Genomic DNA, 12,231 nt, shown 5'->3' with positions numbered 1-12,231 from the left:
TTAGTGGAAAAAATTTATTAAAATTAATAATTTGGCAAAAAATTGAAATTCTAAAATTTCATCTTCATTTGCCAATAACTCTTGTGGAGCACCTAAAGTGTTAATTATGTTTGTAAAATCAGTTTTGAATACTTTGAGGGGTGTAGTTTCTAGAATGGGGTCATTTTTGGGTGGTTTTCTATTATGTAAGTCACTTCAGACCTGAACTGTTCCCTAAAAATTGGGTTTTTGAAAATTTCTGAAAAATTTCAAGATTTGCTTCTAAACTTCTAAGCCTTGTAACGTCTCCAAAAAGTAAAATGGCACTCCCAAAATGATCCAAACATGAAGTAGACATATGGGGAATGTAAAGTAATAACTATTTTTGTAGGTATTACTATGCATTATAGAAGTAGAGAATTTGAAACTTGGAAATTTTCAAATGTTTCCAAAATGTTGGTAAATTTGGTATTTTTTTATAAATAAAAATTCATTTTTTTTTACTTCATTTTACCAGTGTCAAGAAGTGTGTCTTAGATGGCCTGGATAAGTCAAAGCGTTCTAAAGTTATCACCACATAAAGTGACACTGGTCAGATTTGCAAAAAATGGCCTGGTCCTTAAGGTGAAATATGGCCGTGTCCTTAAGGGGTTAAAGGGGTGGTCACCGTCAAAGTCACAGTTAAAGGGGAGACTTTACCCCTCCTTCTAAAGTGACCGTGACAACTAAATCAACAGGGAGGGAGGACGGTCTGGCAGCAGATCTTCAAAATGCGGCTTGGCGGACAGTATAACGCTGACAGCCACAATAAATTATATACCCAACATAACACCATCCAATAACCCCTTATCTAATTTCCGAACTGTTGTTTGCTTTCCCTGAACGTCAATAACCTAGTCACAATACCCTATAGGACACCTTCCTAACAAATTCCCTCTTACCTCATCCTACCTTGTAACTCAGACTAGTTCTACCCATCTATTACACTGGTTTTGGCATGTTATTTACCAACAAAATGAGGCAAATCCACCATTGGGTTAATTCATAATCCCATGCAGATTCCTCCATATAGGAATTTCTTGATCTTTACCTTTGTTATGATTTCTGAGTTGTTTGTCTAAATTCTTAACATTGTGTGATTATTACACGTCAAACCGTTCCCTCCATCCGCCACCACAAAAAAACCTAAAACGTTTAGAGGAGGTTTCCATGGAGGAGGAGGAGTGTGAGGAGCACTGTGCGCTACTGAGGAAGTCGAGGCGGAGGAGGCCGGAACTTCCCAGGCACCAGATTCCGCGCCCCAGCTCCAGAAGAGGAGGAGGAAGAGGTGGTCTACACCCCCCACCAGGAGGGTCAATATGTGCACACATTACTATAATTCGGTATACATAGCATATTCACAAACATCCCATGATCCCCCCACCACCCTGCATCTCCGGAGCTGCAAAGAACATGTGTAATGAATCTGAAAAATAGCAGCCTTTAGTTAACATGGCTGCCTGTTTAGCTGAGCAGCATTTGCACCCCGGTTCACAAACGTTTATGCCTGGGGCAGGGTGTCTGTTGGTCCATAATAAACTGTCCCTCTGCGTCAAGTCACGTCCCGCTGAGGCCTACTCTTAATGGCCGGACGTGAAGTGGTTAAAAGTGGCAACAATGAGGGGACAACAGAAACTAGTGTAATATAAAACTTTAAAAAATGTGACATACTCTGTAAACTACCGAAAAACTATTAACTAACCAAATAAATAACATTATACTCTATTCGAACTATCACTAAGCAAACCAAAATATAATTAACGTAAAGATCTATAGTTATTGTATTTAGATGTACTGTAAATCGGCAGTGTTTATACACATACTATGCAATGCACTAATTGTCTTGTAAGTAACCGTAATTGAAATAAATTTTTTGTTAGTTTTTTTTTCAGTAGTGAATAGGGTTGAGCGAACCCGAACTGTAAAGTTTGGGTTCGTACCGACCTTTAGGATTTTTGGACCCCGGACCCAAACCCGAACATTTCAGTAAAAGTTCGGGTTCGGTGTTCGGCGATTTCTTGGCGCTTTTTGAAAGGCTGCAGAGCAGCCAATCAACAAGCGGTTAACTGCGGCTCTATATAAGCTTGAGTCACATAGCGCTGCATGTCACTCTGCTGTTACAAGTGTAGGGAGAGAATGCTGCTGGACTTGTGATTTCAGAGCGAGAATAGGAGAGAATAGTTGTGTGGGCGCAGGGCACAATCGTTTTACCCTGCCCTAAGCCCATTGACTAAAAAAACAAAAAACTTTTATGATTCTGTTAGTTAGGTGGGTGGCGGCGGCGACCATTTTATGCAAGCTCAGTGCACCAGCACTGCATCTGAGCTTTTGAGACATTGCCAAAAAAATGGTGATTTGCAATCTATAACATCTGGATTAGTCAGTGTGTAATTTAAGCTAGAAATACACCCATCATTTTCTTGGGTTTTAAAAACACACTTTTTTGCCAAAAAAACACTATTTTCAGGCCTTGAAGCATCAGCACGTGTGAAATTACAGGCTTATATACTGCTGTCAAATTCAGTTGTTAAACAAACACTCGTTTGGGCCAAAAAAAATTAGTTGGTAGCCTTTGATGCAGATATCATTGTGAGATACACCCTTAATACATTCGGGTTAGATTCAGAGATTTTAAATACCACCATTTGGTGCACCAATATTGAATTCAGGCCTACACTGGTTCAGGCCGTGTGAGATACACCCTCTACATACAGGGGTTTGATTCAGGCATTTGAAATACAGCCCTTTTGGCCAAATAAATATTTAATTCAGGCCTACACTGGTTCAGACCGTGTGAGATACACCCTCTACATACAGGGGTTTGAATCAGGCATTTGAAATACAGCCTTTTGAAATACAGCCATTTTGGCCAAAGAAATCTTCAATTCAGAGCTACACTGATTCAAGCCGTGTGAGATACATCCTCTACATACAAGGGTTTGATTCAGGGATTTGAAATACCGCCATTTGGTGCACCAATATTGAATTCAGGCCTACACTGGTTCAGGCTGTGTGAGATACACCCTCTATATACAGGGGTTTGATTCAGGCATTTGAAATACAGCCATTTTGTGCAAAGAAATCTTTAATTCAGGCCTACACTGGTTTAGGCCGTGTGAAATACACCCTCTACTCACAGGGGTTTAATTCAGGCATTTGAAATACAGCCATTTTTGGCAAAGAAATCTTTAATTCAGGCCTACACTGATTCAAGCCGTGTGAGATACACCCTCTACATACAGGGGTTTGATTCAGGCATTTGAAATACCGCCATTTGGTGCACCAATATTGAATTCAGGCCTACACTGGTTCAGGCCGTGTGAGATACACCCTCTACATACAGGGGTTTGATTCAGGCATTTGAAATACAGCCCTTTTGGCCAAATAAATATTTAATTCAGGCCTACACTGGTTCAGACCGTGTGAGATACACCCTCTACATACAGGGGTTTGAATCAGGCATTTGAAATACAGCCTTTTGAAATACAGCCATTTTGGGCAAAGAAATCTTTAATTCAGGCCTACACTGATTCAAGCCGTGTGAGATACACCCTCTACATACAGGGGTTTGATTCAGGCATTTGAAATACCGCCATTTGGTGCACCAATATTGAATTCAGGCCTACACTGGTTCAGGCCGTGTGAGATACACCCTCTACATACAGGGGTTTGATTCAGGCATTTAAAATACAGCCATTTTGGGCAAAGAAAATCTTTAATTTAGGCCTACAGTGGGTCAGGCCGTATGAGATACACCCTTTACATACTGTCATTCCATTCTACTATTAAACACCCAAAAAATATGAGGAGAGCGTCAAATAAGGGATGTGGCCCAGGTTGTGGTGCTGCTGGTGGAGCTCCTGTTGCAGGGAGAGGACGTGATCGATCTGTGCCAGCTACAAGCACAAGTGATACCCCTTCCTTAGGTGTGAGTAGGCGACAAAACCTGAAAATGTAGAAAAAGGGGTAGTGACGTATTAAAACCTAACTTTTAATAGGATAATTATGAATCCCAACTGGGAAATGGACCCCTACCTGACAAACAAAACACAGACACAGAAAAACAGGGGACCTGGTGTGGCCGGTCACCCAATGGTCAAATAGACAGAAGCGTCCCGGGAGGAACGGGGCGCAAGTGTTATGACCAGTGAACGTGAACAAAATAACAATAGTAATGGAGACCGTGGCATGTGCCGTGGTCTACAAACATGCCATAGAGGCAAAATTAAGGGTAGGTCTTACCGGAAGTTGGGCAAGAGGACCAGCCGGTCCAATGCCCTTAAGGGAGGTGTCCTTGCGTATGAATGCGTCCCCCAGTAGTGGTCACTTTGTCAGGAGGGCCGCAGGGAAGGAACTGTCCCTGGTGTTGCCCTACTTGGCCTAAAACTGCCCTAAAGTGCCTACTAATACGGGGTCCAATCCCCGCAAGGGGTGGCCCCGTCCGGAACCTAGCCCTAAAAACAATGACCCTAAATAGCCCTGTGAGGACAGGGGAGAGGGCCCTGTGGGGCTCAAATGGCCTGGTTCAGCAAATGAATGAAGAGGGAGGGGGATTAAACGCTAGTGTGGATAGATGTGCAATGTATCATACACTAGTATAGATAAATACTCTATGTCCCTACGCGTTTCGTTGAAGAGTAAAAAATGCTATATGTATCCTATGGTGTAGGAACTATAGGTGATTGCCTATGGCAAACCCCACAACTCGTCAGGGGACAGGGGTAGAGGGTACAGTATGCCTCCCCACTCGCTACCTATCTGTATGGTCAAAACAGAAATGGGGGAGGGGAGGGAGGAAGTACAAGAGTACCAGGATGGCGCAGACTTAGCTGGACTAAGTAGTCCTAGATAACCCAGAAACTGTTAGGTGTGAGGGTCATGGGAATTCTCATAACTCAAATTTTTTTCTCAAGTTCGGCCAAACCCGAACATCCAGGTGTTCGCTCAACTCTAGTAGTGAACAAGTGCATAAAGCACATGGAACAATTGAAAGCCAAATACAAGAAGGACATGAGTGAAATTAAAAACCTGCATCATCGACTAAATAAGAAGGTGCGTGGCATGGACAAAAAGCACTTTCTCTGTCTTCAAAAAAGGAGGAGCTCTTGTCGCAGCTCTAAAAGTTGCCCTAGAGGCGCGTTATATTACTATGTAGGTAATAGAGTTGAGCGAACACCTGGATGTTCGGGTTCGAGAAGTTCGGCCGAACTTCCCGGAAATGTTCGGGTTCGGGATCCGAACCCGATCCGAACTTCGTCCCGAACCCCATTGAAGTCAAAGGGGACCCGAAATTTTGGGCACTAAAAAGGCTGTAAAACAGCCCAGGATAGAGCTAGAGGGCTGCAAAAGGCAGCAACATGTAGGTAAATCCCCTGCAAACAAATGTGGATAGGCAAATGAATTAAAATTAAAAAAAATAAAAATGAACCAATATCAATTGGACAGAGGTCCCATAGCAGAGAATCTGGCTTCACGTCAGCAGAGAATCAGTCTATTCATGCCATAGCAAAGAATCTGGCTTCATGTCAGCAGAGAATCAGTCTCTTCATGCCATAGCAGAGAATCTGGCTTCATGTCAGCGCAGAATCAGTCTTCATGTCATAGCAGAGAATCAGGCTTCACGTCACCCACCACTGGAACAGGCCACTGTCACATATTTAGGCCCCGGCACCCAGACAGAGGAGAGAGGTCCCGTAACAGAGAATCTGGCCTTATGTCAGCGCAGAATCAGTCTTCATTTCATAGCAGAGAATCAGGCTTCACGTCACCCACCACTGGAACAGGCCACTGTCACACATTTAGGCCCCGGCACCCAGACAGAGGAGAGCGGTCCCGTAACAGAGAATCTGGCCTTATGTCAGCGCAGAATCTGTCTTCATGTCATAGCAGAGAATCAGGCTTCACGTCAGCCCACCACTGGAACAGGCCACTGTCACACATTTAGGCCCAGGCACCCAGGCAGAGGAGAGCGGTCCCGTAACAGAGAATCTGGCCTTATGTCAGCGCAGAATCTGTATTCATGTCATAGCAGAGAATCAGGCATCACGTCACCCACCACTGGAACAGGCCACTGTCACACATTTAGGCCTCGGCACCCAGACAGAGGAGAGGTTCGTTTAACTTTGGGTTGCCCCGCAATATAATGGTAAAATGAAATTAAAAATAGTATTGAATGAGGAAGTGCCCTGGAGTAGAATAATATATTGTTAAGGGGAGGTAGTTAATATCTAATCTGCACAAGGGATGGACAGGTCCTGTGGGATCCATGCCTGGTTCATTTTTATGAACGTCAGCTTGTCCACATTGGCTGTAGACAGGCGGCTGCGTTTGTCTGTAATGACGCCCCCTGCCGTGCTGAATACACGTTCAGACAAAACGCTGGCCGCCGGGCAGGCCAGCACCTCCAAGGCATAAAAGGCTAGTTTTGGCCACGTGGACAATTTGGAGACCCAGAAGTTGAATGGGGCCGAACCATCAGTCAGTACGTGGAGGGGTGTGCACAGGTACTGTTCCACCATGTTAGTGAAATGTTGCCTCCTGCTAACACGTCGTATCAGGTGGTGGTGCACTTAGCTGTGGCGTGTTGACAAAACTTTTCCACATCTCTGCCATGCTAACCCTGCCCTCAGAGGAGCTGGGCGTGACACAGCTGCGTTGGCGACCTCTTGCTCCTCCTCTGCCTTCGCCTTGGGCTTCCACTGGTTCCCCTGTGACATTTGGGAATGCTCTCAGTAGCGCGTCTACCAACGTGCGCTTGTACTCGCGCATCTTCCTATCACGCTCCAGTGTAGGAAGTAAGGTGGGCACATTGTCTTTGTACCGGGGATCCAGCAGGGTGGCAACCCAGTAGTCCGCACGCGTTAAAATGTGGGCAACTCTGCTGTCGTTGCGCAGGCACTGCAGCATGTAGTCGCTCATGTGTGCCAGGCTGCCCAGAGGTAAGGACAAGCTGTCCTCTGTGGGAGGCGTATCGTCATCGTCCTGTGTTTCCCCCCAGCCACGCACCAGTGATGGGCCCGAGCTGCTTTGGGTGCCACCCCGCTGTGAACATGCTTCATCCTCATCCTCCTCCACCTCCTCCTCATCCTCGTCCTCCTCGTCCTCCAGTAGTGGGCCATGTCTGGCCACATTTGTACCTGGCCTCTGGTGTTGCAAAAAACCTCCCTCTGAGTCACTTCGAAGCGACTGGCGTGAAAGTGCTAAAAATGACCCCTCTTCCTCCTTTTCCTCTTGGGCCACCTCCTCTTCCATCATCGCCCTAAGTGTTTTCCCAAGGAGACATAGAAGTGGTATTGTAACGCTGATAACGGCGTCATCGCCACTGGCCATGTTGGTGGAGTACTCGAAACAGCGCAACAGGGCACACAGGTCTCGCATGGAGGCCCAGTCATTGGTGGTGAAGTGGGTCTGATCCGCAGTGCGACTGACCCGTGCGTGCTGCAGCTGAAACTCCACTATGGCCTGCTGCTGCTCGCACAGTCTGTCCAGCATATGCAAGGTGGAGTTCCACCTGGTGGGCACGCCGCATATGAGGCGGTGAGCGGGAAGGCCGAAGTTACGCTGTAGCGCAGATAGGCGAGCAGCGGCAGGGTGTGAACGCCGGAAGCGCGAACAGACGGCCCGCACTTTATGCAGCAGCTCTGACATGTCGGGGTAGTTGCGAATGAACTTCTGCACCACCAAATTCAGCACATGCGCCAGGCAAGGGATGTGCGTCAAACCGGCTAGTCCCAGAGCTGCAACGAGATTTCGCCCATTATCGCACACCACCTGGCCGGGCTTGAGGCTCACCGGCAGCAACCACTCGTCGGTCTGTTGTTCTATACTGTCTGAGCCTCAACTCCTGTGCGGTGTGGGGCCTGTCCCCCAAACATATGAGTTTCAGAATGGCCTGCTGACGTTTACCCCGTGCTGTGCTGAAGTTGGTGGTGAAGGTGTGTGGCTGACTGGATGAGCAGGTGGAAGAAGAGGAGGAGGAAGCTGAGTAGGAGGAGGAGGAGACAGGAGGCAAAGAATGTTGCCCTGCGATCCTTGGCGGCGGAAGGACGTGCGCCAAATAGCTCTCCGCCTGGGGCCCAGCCGCCACTACATTTACCCAGTGTGCAGTTAGGGAGATATAGCGTCCATGGCCGTGCTTACTGGTCCACGTATCTGTGGTTAGGTGGACCTTGCCACAGATGGCGTTGCGCAGTGCACACTTGATTTTATCGGACACTTGTTTGTGCAGGGAAGGCACGGCTCTCTTGGAGAAGTAGTGGCGGCTGGGAACAACATACTGTGGGACAGCAAGTGACATGAGCTGTTTGAAGCTGTGTGTGTCCACCAGCCTAAATGACAGCATTTCATAGGCCAGTAGTTTAGAAATGCTGGCATTCAGGGCCAGGGATCGAGGGTGGCTAGGTGAGAATTTACGCTTTCTCTCAAATGTTTGTGAGATGGAGAGCTGAACGCTGCCGTGTGACATGGTTGAGATGCTTGGTGACGCAGGTGGTGGTGTTGGTGGTACATCCCATGTTTGCTGGGCGGCAGGTGCCAACGTTCCTCCAGAGGCGGAGGAAGAGGCCGAGGCGGCGGCAGCAGCAGCAGAAAAGGCCGAGGCGGCGGCAGCAGCAGAAGAGGCCGAGGCGGCAGCAGCAGAAGAGGTAGCGAGGGAGCCTGAGTGACTTCCTTGTTTTTAAGGTGTTTACTCCACTGCAGTTCATGCTTTGCATGCAGGTGCCTGGTCATGCAGGTTGTGCTAAGGTTCAGAACGTTAATGCCTCGCTTCAGGCTCTGATGGCACAGCGTGCAAACCACTCGGGTCTTGTCGTCAGCACATTGTTTGAAGAAGTGCCATGCCAGGGAACTCCTTGAAGCTGCCTTTGGGGTGCTCGGTCCCAGATGGCGGCGGTCAGTAGCAGGCGGAGTCTCTTGGCGGCGGGTGTTCTGATTTTGCCCACTGCTCCCTCTTTTGCTACGCTGTTGGCTCGGTCTCACCACTGCCTCTTCCTCCGAACTGTGAAAGTCAGTGGCACGACCTTCATTCCATGTGGGGTCTAGGACCTCATCGTCCCCTGCATCGTCTTCCACCCAGTCTTGATCCCTGACCTCCTGTTCAGTCTGCACACTGCAGAAAGACGCAGCAGTTGGCACCTGTGTTTCGTCATCATCAGAGACGTGCTGAGGTGGTATTCCCATGTCCTCATCATCAGGAAAAATAAGTGGTTGTGCGTTAGTGCATTCTATCTCTTCCACCCCTGTGGAAGGGCTAGGTGGATGCCCTTGGGAAACCCTGGCAGCAGATTCTTCAAACAGCATAAGAGACTGCTGCATAACTTGAGGCTCAGACAGTTTCCCTGATATGCATGGGGGTGATGTGACAGACCTATGGGCTTGGTTTGCATGCGCCATCTGTGCGCTTTCTGCAGAAGACTGGGTGGGAGATAATGTGAACGTGCTGGATCCACTGTCGGCCACCCAATTGACTAATGCCTGTACCTGCTCAGGCCTTACCATCCTTAGAACGGCATTGGGCCCCACCAAATATCGCTGTAAATTCTGCTGGCTACTGGGACCTGAGGTAGTTGGTTCACTAGGACGTGTGGCTGTGGCAGAACGGCCACGTCCTCTCCCAGCACCAGAGGGTCCACTAACACCACCACGACCATGTCCACGTCCGCGTCCGCGTCCCTTATTAGATGTTTTCCTCATTGTTCCCGTTCACCACAATTTTGAGAATGGCAAATTTGGGAATGCTTTTTCAACCCAGAATAAAAAGTCTGCTTTTACAGTCACTACAAATAACTTGACCAGCTAAAACACTGCAGATTTGGTTGAATAGAGATGTGAGACCTGTTTTTTTTTGCGCTGTGTGACAGGTATAGGTTTAATCACAGAATCACACTTCTATCAGCACGCTAGCGTGTGTCTTAGGTTTTTCTGAATGACACTATCAATAACATCAATGTAAGATTTTCTTTTTGGGATAGATTTCAAGTAGGCCTGAAATACCACAAACTAGTTATTTTCAGAATGGCAAATTTGGGAATGCTTTTTCAACCCAGAACAAAAAGTCTGCTTTGACGGTCACTACAAATAACTTGACCAGCTAAAACTGTGCAGATTTGGTTGAATAGAGATGTGAGACCTGTTTTTTTTTGCGCTGTGTGACAGTTATAGGTTTAATCACAGAATGACACTTCTATCAGCACGCTAGCGTGTGTCTTAGGTTTTTCTGAATGACACTATCAATAACTTCAATGTAAGATTTTCTTTTTGGGATAGATTTCAAGTAGGCCTGAAATATCACAAACTAGTTATTTTCAGAATGGCAAATTTGGGAATGCTTTTTCAACCCAGAACAAAAAGTCTGCTTTGACGGTCACAACAAATAACTTGACCAGCTAAAACTGTGCAGATTTGGTTGAATAGAGATGTGAGACCTGGTTTTTTTTTGCGCTGTGTGACAGTTATAGGTTTAATCACAGAATGACACTTCTATCAGCACGCTAGCGTGTGTCTTAGGTTTTTCTGAATGACACTATCAATAACTTCAATGTAAGATTTTCTTTTTGGGATAGATTTCAAGTAGGCCTCAAATACCACAAACTAGTTATTTTCAGAATGGCAAATTTGGGAATGCTTTTTCAACCCAGAACAAAAAGTCTGCTTTGACGGTCACTACAAATAACTTGACCAGCTAAAACTGTGCAGATTTGGTTGAATAGAGATGTGAGACCTGTTTTTTTTTGCGCTGTGTGACAGTTATAGGTTTAATCACAGAATGACACTTCTATCAGCACGCTAGCGTGTGTCTTAGGTTTTTCTGAATGACACTATCAATAACTTCAATGTAAGATTTTCTTTTTGGGATAGATTTCAAGTAGGCCTGAAATACCACAAACTAGTTATTTTCAGAATGGCAAATTTGGGAATGCTTTTTCAACCCAGAACAAAAAGTCTGCTTTGACGGTCACTACAAATAACTTGACCAGCTAAAACTGTGCAGATTTGGTTGAATAGAGATGTGAGACCTGTTTTTTTTTGCGCTGTGTGACAGTTATAGGTTTAATCACAGAATGACACTTCTATCAGCACGCTAGCGTGTGTCTTAGGTTTTTCTGAATGACACTATCAATAACTTCAATGTAAGATTTTCTTTTTGGGATAGATTTCAAGTAGGCCTCAAATACCACAAACTAGTTATTTTCAGAATGGCAAATTTGGGAATGCTTTTTCAACCCAGAACAAAAAGTCTGCTTTGACGGTCACTACAAATAACTTGACCAGCTAAAACTGTGCAGATTTGGTTGAATAGAGATGTGAGACGTGTTTTTTTTTGCGCTGTGTGACATTAATAGGTTTAATCACAGAATGACACTTCTATCAGCACGCTAGCGTGTGTCTTAGGTTTTTCTGAATGACACTATCAATAACTTCAATGTAAGATTTTCTTTTTGGGATAGATTTCAAGTAGGCCTGAAATACCACAAACTAGTTATTTTCAGAATGGCAAATTTGGGAATGCTTTTTCAACCCAGAACAAAAAGTCTGCTTTGACGGTCACAACAAATAACTTGACCAGCTAAAACTGTGCAGATTTGGTTGAATAGAGATGTGAGACCTGTTTTTTTTTTGCGCTGTGTGACAGATATAGGTTTAATCACAGAATCACACTTCTATCAGCACGCTAGCGTGTGTCTTAGGTTTTTCTGAATGACACTATCAATAACTTCAATGTAAGATTTTCTTTTTGGGATAGATTTCAAGTAGGCCTGAAATACCACAAACTAGTTATTTTCAGAATGGCAAATTTGGGAATGCTTTTTCAACCCAGAACAAAAAGTCTGCTTTGATGGTCACTACAAATAACTTGACCAGCTAAAACTGTGCAGATTTAGTTGAATAGAGATGTGAGACCTGTTTTTTTTTGCGCTGTGTGACAGTTATAGGTTTAATCACAGAATGACACTTCTATCAGCACGCTAGCGTGTGTCTTAGGTTTTTCTGAATGACACTATCAATAACTTCAATGTAAGATTTTCTTTTTGGGATAGATTTCAAGTAGGCCTGAAATACCACAAACTAGTTATTTTCAGAATGGCAAATTTGGGAATGCTTTTTCAACCCAGAACAAAAAGTCTGCTTTGACGGTCACTACAAATAACTTGACCAGCTAAAACTGTGCAGATTTGGTTGAATAGAGATGTGAGACCTGTTTTTTTTTGCGCTGTG

Source organism: Bufo bufo, chromosome 6 (genome assembly GCF_905171765.1).
Source record: "Bufo bufo chromosome 6, aBufBuf1.1, whole genome shotgun sequence".
NCBI lineage: Eukaryota > Metazoa > Chordata > Amphibia > Anura > Bufonidae > Bufo > Bufo bufo.
This window is presented reverse-complemented; position numbering follows the sequence as displayed.